Here is a 9,475-nt window from a genome sequence, read left to right as displayed (position 1 = left end):
GGCCAAAAAGCTCATTTGTTCTTTTCTGTAAGATGGCTTTAGTAGTATTTAGTTGTCTTTAACTTTATTTGAAACAATTTTGTTAGATGGTATTGTGACAGCTGTCATATCAGCATGCATTTAAAAAAACTTATCACAATTGGTGAATTTTTGTGTAGCTATTTTAATATTAAAGATGGAAGAAAATAAGCAACATTTTTGACATATTATTGTTTATTATTCCAAGAAAGGTAAAAATGCAACTAAAATGCAAAAAAAAAAGATTTGTGCAATGTATGCATAAGGTGCTGTGACTGATCAAATATGTTAAAAATGGTTTGCAATGTTTCGTGCTGGGGATTTCTCACTGGCCTATGCTTTGCAGTGGAGTAGACCAGTTGAATTTCATAACAACCAAATGGAGACACTGATTGAGAACAATCAATATTATACCACACAGGAAGTAGCTGACATACTTAAAATGAATGAAGTTATTGGTGAAAATTAAAAAATGTGTATTTTATTTTACAGAAAAAAAATATGGATGTTTTGGCCAACCTGATATTTTATTTCTTTCCAATTTTCATTCATGCATTTCAGAAAGGCTTTTCTGAATAGCAGTTTCGTGCTTTTTAATTTTGATTTTTTCCATGATACACATAAGCCTAGTAGCATTTGCACAATAACTCTCTATTTTACTTGCCTTTTTCTTACCAATCTAATGCCAGTAAAATAACTTTCTAAATTTTTTCTGAGGGAGCCAAACAAAATATTCACTAATGACAATGAATTGTACTTTCAACTTCTCAATTTAAGAATTCTCAACCAAATTGGAATCCAAATCTGATCTCAGTATATTAAAATATTTCCTGATTCTCTTCTCATATATCTCACTTCATTCTTTTTCTTTAAATTATTAATATCAGAAATTACTTTGGCCTTATTTCTTAGGTGACAAACAATGCTGCATTTATTTAAAATCCCTTCATGGACCCAGGTCAACATATAAAAGCTAAGTTGTAACAACCAGGCATCTATATAGTTTTGTCAAACAGCCTCATGGCTTGAAAAACATATCTACAGATGGCAGATTCAAAATGCCTTGCCCATATAAAAAAGCTCTAGGCACCACACATGTACCCTAATTTCAACAAAAATCTTTCTGAAATGTTCATTTTGAACCTCCTTATATTCATATTTCTCATGATTTTCAGCTATATACCACATGTTGGGATAAAAAGATGTTCAATGAGTAGACTACACTTCTTCACTCAAATGTTAAACTAGTTGAAAAATAGTGACAAAACATATGTAATTAAAGATAAAGCAGATGTTGGTGAAGTTTCCCTAGTATTGAATCCTAGGTTTGTGACTTGCATTTCTAGCAAAGTTAGGCTGACACAGAGATCTTTTTTCAAGGACAGACCTACAGCTGGAGGGGCAGAAAGGAATCATGTTTCATGTGGGTAACTCACTACTGAGAGTGAGGCAGTGTCTGGTCAACATGTGGCCTCCCTTTTCTTTTAAACTCACTAAGTACACAAGCCGTTTCATTTTCCTTGGGGTACAGTGGGTGAACAAATGAACCTAAGTTAGTACTGCTACGCTGAGATAGCTTCCTGTACTTACAAAGAATGAGAAGAATGTGGTAAGAGCCTTACTCATAGCTCCTTCAATCCCTGCACTTCATTTCCGGACTCCCACCAACACATGGCATTTGAACTTCTTCAAGCTACATCTTTCAGCTGAGTTTAATATACTTGTCTTGATTTATGCCTCTAAATTTCAAGAGATCTAGACCCATATTTATTTTTAATAACAAAAGCAATGAAAGATAAAAAAAAATATTTCACTGAATATAAGAGAACTTTTATCCCTCCTTGGCTACAATGCAAGACCTACCTTCCTCTTCCAATAACTGCCTTTAGTGCCAACGTAGGAAGACGTAAACTGCTCTGGTGAGTTGCTGTGTCGTTCTCTTCAACCAAATAACTTGTGAAAATACACATTATTTTTGTTACTACATTTATCAAGGAGAAATCTGCAGCATTTCTATGCTTTTATTCTAAACATTTGTAATTTATTAATATGGACAAATTGTTTAATAACTCATGTTACTAAAGAATAAACCGTGGTGAATATGGATTTAATTTGCATCTCTCCGATGGCTAGTGATACTAAGCACTTTTTCATATGTCTCTGGACTCTCTGTATGTCATCCTTGGAGAAGTGTCTGTTCAAATCCTTTGCCCAGTTTTTAATTGGGTTGCATTTATTCCTGGAGTGGAATTGTGTGAGTTCTTTATGTATTTTGGAGATTCAACCCTTGTCTGAGGTATCATTGGCAGATATATTTTCCTGTATGGTTGGTTCTCTTTTCATTTTAATTCTGTTTTCTTTAGCCCTGAAGAAGCTTCCTAGGAACCCTGAAACACCAATCCAAAAGAACCTATGCACCTCAGTGTTCATAGCAGCACAATTTACAATAGCCAAGTGCTGGAAGCAACCTAGATGCCCATTAGTAAATGAATGGATCAAAAAACTATGGCCATTTACACAATGGAATTCTATGCAACATAAAGAAAGAAGGAGCTCCTACCCTTTTCCACAGCATGGATGGAACTGGAGAGCATTATGCTAAGCGAAATAAGCCAGATGGTGAAAGACAAATACCATATGATCTCACCTTTAACAGGAACCTAATCAACAAGACAAACAAGCAAGCAAAATATAACCAAAGACACTGAAATTGAGAACAGGCTGACAGTGACCAGAGGGGAGAGGGAGGGAATTTCAGGGGAAAAGGGTAAAGGGTTTGCAGGAACAATTATAAAGGACACATGGACAATAACAAGGGGGGGGGTGGAAACAGGGGAGGGAGGTAGAGAGGGCTGGGGTGTTGGGCTGGAATGGGAGTAAAAGACAGAAACCTGTAGTTGAACAAGATTATAAATAGGAAGAAAAAAAGAAAGAGAAAGAAAGAGAAAGAAAGAAAGAAAGAAAGAAAGAAAGAAAGAAAGAAAATTTGATAGCATGCAAAAACAAATAGACAAACAAACAAACAAAAAACAGCGATGGATGTTCATCAGAACAAGAAACTTCCTTCCATTTAGAGTGATGATTTCATGTAAAGAAGCTCCATTTGGCCTTGATAAAGAATCTTAAAAAATAAGCCTCTCCCTTATGTTATAAACCTCTATTTTGTCTGCTGGGTAAATCAAATATATCACATTCATGTTTAAAATGGGAGCACATGGCCATTATTAGGCCATCTCTCACCCTTTCCCAATTTTCCTCCATCTTACCACAAATAATCTATACCCTCAGTAAACTGTCCAGCTGTCATTTGAAACCTTTTCTTTTACAAGTATCTTCTTATTTTTAATATTCCATGAAGTTTAGCCCTGACAATAAATTAATTTTTATGTCATGAACTTATAATGAATTTTAGTGCCTAATATTTTAAATCTGACATTAGATTTTAAAGTGCCTAAATTGTGTGTGTGTGTATGTGTGTGTGTGTGTATATACTTACATGTATACACATATATAAAAAAGTAGGGAAAAAACAGATTCCTTTTAAAAGGTCACTAAACCTCATCAACACTAGAGAATATATATTTTATCCATTTCAGCTGGCAGGATGAATTATTCTATCTGGAGTAAATTCTAACTGATTTAAAGTAAAAATATATTGTTAACAAAGAAAAGAGGAAAAGAGTGGAGATTTTAAACGTTTATTTGTTCTGATTCTGTTGAATATTGTATCCATATAGTTAATATACCTTTCAATTATATTAATATTTAACAGTATCCTGTTATTTCAATAATCTTTTAGAGAAGCTTTAAATCTATATTTAATAACTTTGGCAAGATGGTCTAATAAATATCTGTGCCTGGGCTAGACTCAGTTTCCTCGTGACAGCTGTGAACCCTACAGAGCTGCTCTCCTTTCATCTCCAGACCCAATCTAGAGTTCTCACGTGGTACCAAGTTTCTCTGCTCCCTGATCAGAGCTCTGTCTTTTCCCCTGTATATCAACAGGGATGAAGAACAAAATAAAGTCACATGGGGAGTGTGTTAGTCAGGGTTCTCCAAAGAAACAGAAACAATAAGATACAGAACTAACCTATCCAGATTAGCTGAAAGAACATTATTTTCTATCTTTCAAATCACAGAGTAGATGCTGTACAGACTGGGTACTTAGAAACTTTAAAAAGAGGTCCCTAGAATTCCAATTGTTGATGAAGAATTGTGTGTGTGTGTGTGTGTGTGTGTGTGTGTGTGTGCTGACCCTAGCCCCTTGCTGATGTAGTGGTGAAGTCTCCCGGTTCAGAGCTCTGGTCTTATTCAGACAAGTAAGGCCTTTCTGTGAAGATTATCTCCATGGTGATCACAGTCCTTCTACAATAAATGTAAAACTCTGGGACTCCTTCTAACCATGCATGTCCTTTCTTGATGTCTGTGTGGTAGTGAAAACAAATCTACTAGTCACCCATACACAATATAACTTTTCAATAGGCTATATTAAATCCTCAGTAAATTAATGTGATCACTCAAATATTTTTCATATATTGAAACTAAAACTATTTTGTGTGCCAAAAATTATATATTTATGAGTCCAAGTAGATTTGATTTCTAGATGTGGGAAACCCCAGTTGGGGAGGCATTATTGTATTTGTTCACTTGTTTGTTTTTCAGATACAAATAATTATTATCAAAATATTTACCATCCCCTCAGTTTTGCTGTGAATAACTGTTTTAAAAATAAAGCCTTTAAAGATATACATTTGGTAGGCATTTTCCCATTTTTATTTCATGCAAGGTCTGTCTGGACAAAAGGAACAAATAATTCCACTAGATCATTTTCCTTAGCAGTCTAAATGTCTGTGTTTTACTTGTTATTAAATGTATCCTTTTAATTTTAAATAATTTTATTTATCCTTATTCTAAATTTAGCGATATGTAAACTGAAATGTAATAGTGTTTTCTACTAATATTGAATAATGAAAAAAACTATACTAAAAAGAATCTTTGCTTATCCATGTGCCTACAAAGGTATTCTAGTCCTTGGTTGTATCATTAACTAACAGTCAATCTCCTGTGAAATGATATGTACTCTTTCATGTAGTGAGTTACTTTCTGCAATAATTCACTGGTTTTGGACTTAGCAGTATGACCAGTTATATATTATATTTTCAGAAGTTTACAGATTTCATGTTTATCTAATTGCACTAATAAAAAGTGATAACTAATGAACATTTAATTCAACTATATCTTGAAGGCTAACCCATCCTCATTGAATAATACATCTCTAAATAGCAAATCCATACCAAGTGATTTCTATTATATATGAACATATATATTTTTGTGAATGTGTTAACAAATTTTTCTTTCCCTAGTCACCTGAAAGAAAATTTGCAAATAAGAAGAAATTGCCCCCATTGGTACAGAGTAATAACTGTTATGTTGATGCAAGCTTTGATGTGAGGAGTGTACAGACTGGTGAGCCCCTGAGGCTACTTAGGAGTCTGCTGAGTTAACAGTCTGCAAGATTAGACCCTCCTTGCATGTAATTGAAATTGGCCGCAAGGCCCGTGTGGACTCATAAATAATATAGAATGGATACCTACACATCAGCCGTTATCTAGCATTCTCTTCAAAGAAGAGTGTGTTCTTAAATGAGGGGGGTTAGCAATGTTAGTTTTTCCCAAAAAAGGACCACTTCCATTTCCTCCTTGCAAAGAAAAATATTTCTATGGGCTCTCTTTCTCCACTTTTGAAAAAATAATTCAGTTGTGTCGTGCCAGAGAGGATCAGCTGAGTGGCATTGAGTGGCCCTTCTCTGCTCTTAAAGGAGTGATTCTACCAGGCCCCAAATCTGATGAAAGTGAAATATAAAATGGATTTTGGTAAGGTAAATGTTACTTTTTCTTACAAAAATGACATGAGAGAAAATGTATATAATGTGTGATAAATATTCCATCGTGTATACGATAGAATTATATCACAGCCATTTTATTCCAGCTCACAGAGATTATATTTTTCTTCTAAATATCAGTTTATGGGTGAATGCACTCAGATGTAAGCAAATATTTCTTTCACTTCTGGCTCATGCCTATGGGATGTACAATGTTGTGTATAAAGCTGCAGGTGCCCGGATCTGCTGCTGAGTGGCCCTGCTCCAAGCAGGACTTTATTACCTTCAGTCCTACACCAGTGTGAGCACCTGGATGTAGTTTAACTTCAGTCACTAGGCTGTATTTTAGGCAGAACCTGACAGGAAGGAAAAACATATTGTGGGAAAGTACAGAGTATTTCACTTTTACATTTAGGAGCTTTTACATTTAAAAGCTTTACTTGCTGAGAATTTGATCTCCAATATAAACACAACATTTCTGCAGTTCCTGTCCAAGTTACAGCCGCCCTCTAGAACCAAATCTCCTCATTATGTGGCATTTGCTAGATATTGCTCAGCTCTCTGCAGTTGATAGTTGAGCAACAAAAAGACTCCCCAGGGTGGCTTTCAGACTTGACTGAGGTCAGTCAAGAAGCTGACCCTGGTGAGCTGAGTCAGGCTGAGCCTTGTCCAGGGCTCTAAGATCCAGCAGGAAGGGCCTCAGCTTCCGGAGGTTTAACCTTCCATTGCAAATTTTTGCAGGACACATGTGCAAAACATTGAGTTTGCTGTAGACAATTTTTCTCTTTGTTAGATCCACACATGTTTAATCTAAACATTTGAGCTGATGGTCCTATGGAGTTATATTTGTGTGATTCAACATTGGGTAAGGCTTTTCCATATAAGTGATGACTATTTTTGATAGAATTTATAAAATAGCTGTGAGTTGGCAACATAATACTTGCACACATATAATATTTCTTCTCCTATTTTTATAAATCAGATGTGATGGTGAAGACTAATAGTAAATTTTCAATTTCTCCCCTACTTTGTTTTTCTCTTTGAGGTATTTGTTTTCTATTTCTGCTATAACAAATTACAATAAACTGAGTGGCTTCAAACAACAAAAATTTACCTATGGTTTGTAGCTCAAATGCCCACCACAGATTCATGGGTCCAATGTCAAGGTATTGACAGGCCTGCATCCCTTTTGAGGTTGTAGGGGAGCATCTGTTTCCTTGCTTTTCCAGCATCTGGAGACTGCTGGCATTTCTTGACTCTTGAACCTTCTCCATTTGTAAACTAATGGCAGGTTGATTTTTTTTTCACATCCCATCACTCTGATCTATTCTGCCTACCTCGTCTACTTTTAAGAAGCTTTGTGATTATAATGAGTCCACCAGGATAATCTTATTTTCAGTTCAAATGATTAACAGCTTTTAATTCTATCTGTAACCTTAATCGCCCTATGCAATGTGAAGTGGTATGTACACAGTTATCAGGAATCTTAACATAGGCATTACTGGGAAGGAGGGTGTTTTCTTCCTGTCACAAAGTGTATGGAATTTCAGTTTCTCACCCAGACTAGATGGGCTTAGTATTTAGAATTAACTGGTTGCTGTAATTACCAGTACTGCTCTTGCCATTTGAGAATGTTTTCCATCTGTTGGACACTGTGCTTCTCACTTGTACATGCACAAAGATCATGGTCTTTATAACCTGCTTCCGTGTGCATGCACTCAACCTCTCCCTACAGAAGAGGCCTCATCTCTGAGGCACTTTGTGGTAATGTCTAAATTGCTGCCAATGGCAAAATTATAGGATGTTTGTTCCAGACTCAGATTTGTCTCATCTTCTCACGATCAGTCTAAGGAATTTTATCCTGGGGCTGACCACTCCTCCTCTTTCTTTGAAGTCACCAGCCTTTCTTCTTACCCTCATCCTGCTACACAAACCTAAACATTTTATGGAGTTAATATTAAAATTCAAAGGCCAAAGGTGGTATAAGGGGATGTCCTCCATGATCTATTGGGGTGGTTGTAAGAGCTTGACTTTAGAATAAAAAAGCTTAGTTATTGTTCAAGGAAAGAAAATGGGTGAAAAAATTTTCCAGTATTTCTTTCCTAAAATTTTCTTTCCCTTTCTTCCCCTCCTTTTTTTTTTCCTTTCTCATCTGGTTCCTTTCAGAATTTATTCTCCTTGACTGTCTTCTACTATACATAGAGGAGAGGGAAGATATTCTAGAAGATATTATTCATTGGCATTACATTTATTCTTTTAGCACCAATGGCATGCATACTTCTGAAATTAAGTCTCTGCCTGTACATGTTAGTTCTTTTCTCTGGGAGCTAATATTTTATTTATGGCAGAGAATGGTGAGGGCATAAAAGATAGTTTGCTTCCTACAATAAACAAAGTAAAAATTTTAAAGTGAAAATTATTAAGTATACACATGGAAATGTATATAATATAGTAGTAGATAAAGTAAGGGCACAGAATCGTTTGAGGCCTGTTATGATAAATCTGAACCATACGAGAGATAATAAAGATAGAGTGACAGTGATTAGTGAGAATAATACTTAAAATGCTAATTTAAAAAAAGGAAAAGTGGGAAAAAGAAGTCAAGAAGAAGAAGGACAGGAAGAGAGAAGAAAGGAGAGAGAGAGTGAGAGAGAATGCAAAGAAAGAGAAAAAAAGGACAAAAGGAAAAGATAAATTCTTACAGTCAAATGATATTTACTTAAGAATTTGCTTGTTTTTAAAAAGGGACACATATTATTTTTAAATAATGAAACCAACTCTTTGTGCCATTAAATATTACTGACAAGACCACATTCCAATATAAGCTTAGAGAAGTAATGCTGAGGAGGAAACTGGTGAAATGAGGAAAAGTAGCGGCATCCACATGAAATTGATTAGTACATTATTTAGTGCACAGCCTGGCAATTGCTACATCACATGGCACAAGGAAATCCATTGCGTAGTTGCTGCACTATATATAAATTTAAAATTGAGATGAGATTAGATTCTGAAATACCAAAGATGATTTAGGTAGCTATTTGCTTTAGAATATCAAATTTTAAATGTGATAATTACTCTGCAAAGCTTATAGCTATCACCAAATTATTTTTCTTATCTTGCTTTTTTCTTCTTAGTAATCTGTAATTGTTTTAACAGTGGTTCAACTTGAGATAGTATGCTATATAATGAGAAAGGTCTTGATGGTTTCATTGCTTCCCTCGTATCAAAGGAGCCTAGTGGCCTAGCTTCCTATCTCCTGGGTCCGTCTAAACCTCTTGATGTGTGCCTTTTTTACAATGTCATTTAAAAGTCATGATCTCATTCTCTAAATATTCTGTTAGTTGATTATGCTATTTGCAAAAAGTAAAAATTGTTGAAAGCACTTATTTTTATTATATATTAAAAATAAAATTTATAGTCTGTAATGATAGAATCTGAAAAATGGTATTTCTCAATTGAAACAAAAAATATAATAGTCTCCTAAATATCTATCATTTTTCTTTCTTTATAGAAGAGCAACTTATTCTTTTCACAGCTATATACCAAAAGCTCCTAGAAGGTTTCCTGGCACATAAT

The sequence above is a fragment of the Phyllostomus hastatus genome, unplaced genomic scaffold (assembly GCF_019186645.2).
Source record: "Phyllostomus hastatus isolate PE091 unplaced genomic scaffold, TTU_PhHast_1.1 phas_contig_62, whole genome shotgun sequence".
Lineage (NCBI taxonomy): Eukaryota > Metazoa > Chordata > Mammalia > Chiroptera > Phyllostomidae > Phyllostomus > Phyllostomus hastatus.
The sequence above is the reverse complement of the archived record's forward strand: the minus strand, read 5'-3'. Positions refer to the sequence as shown.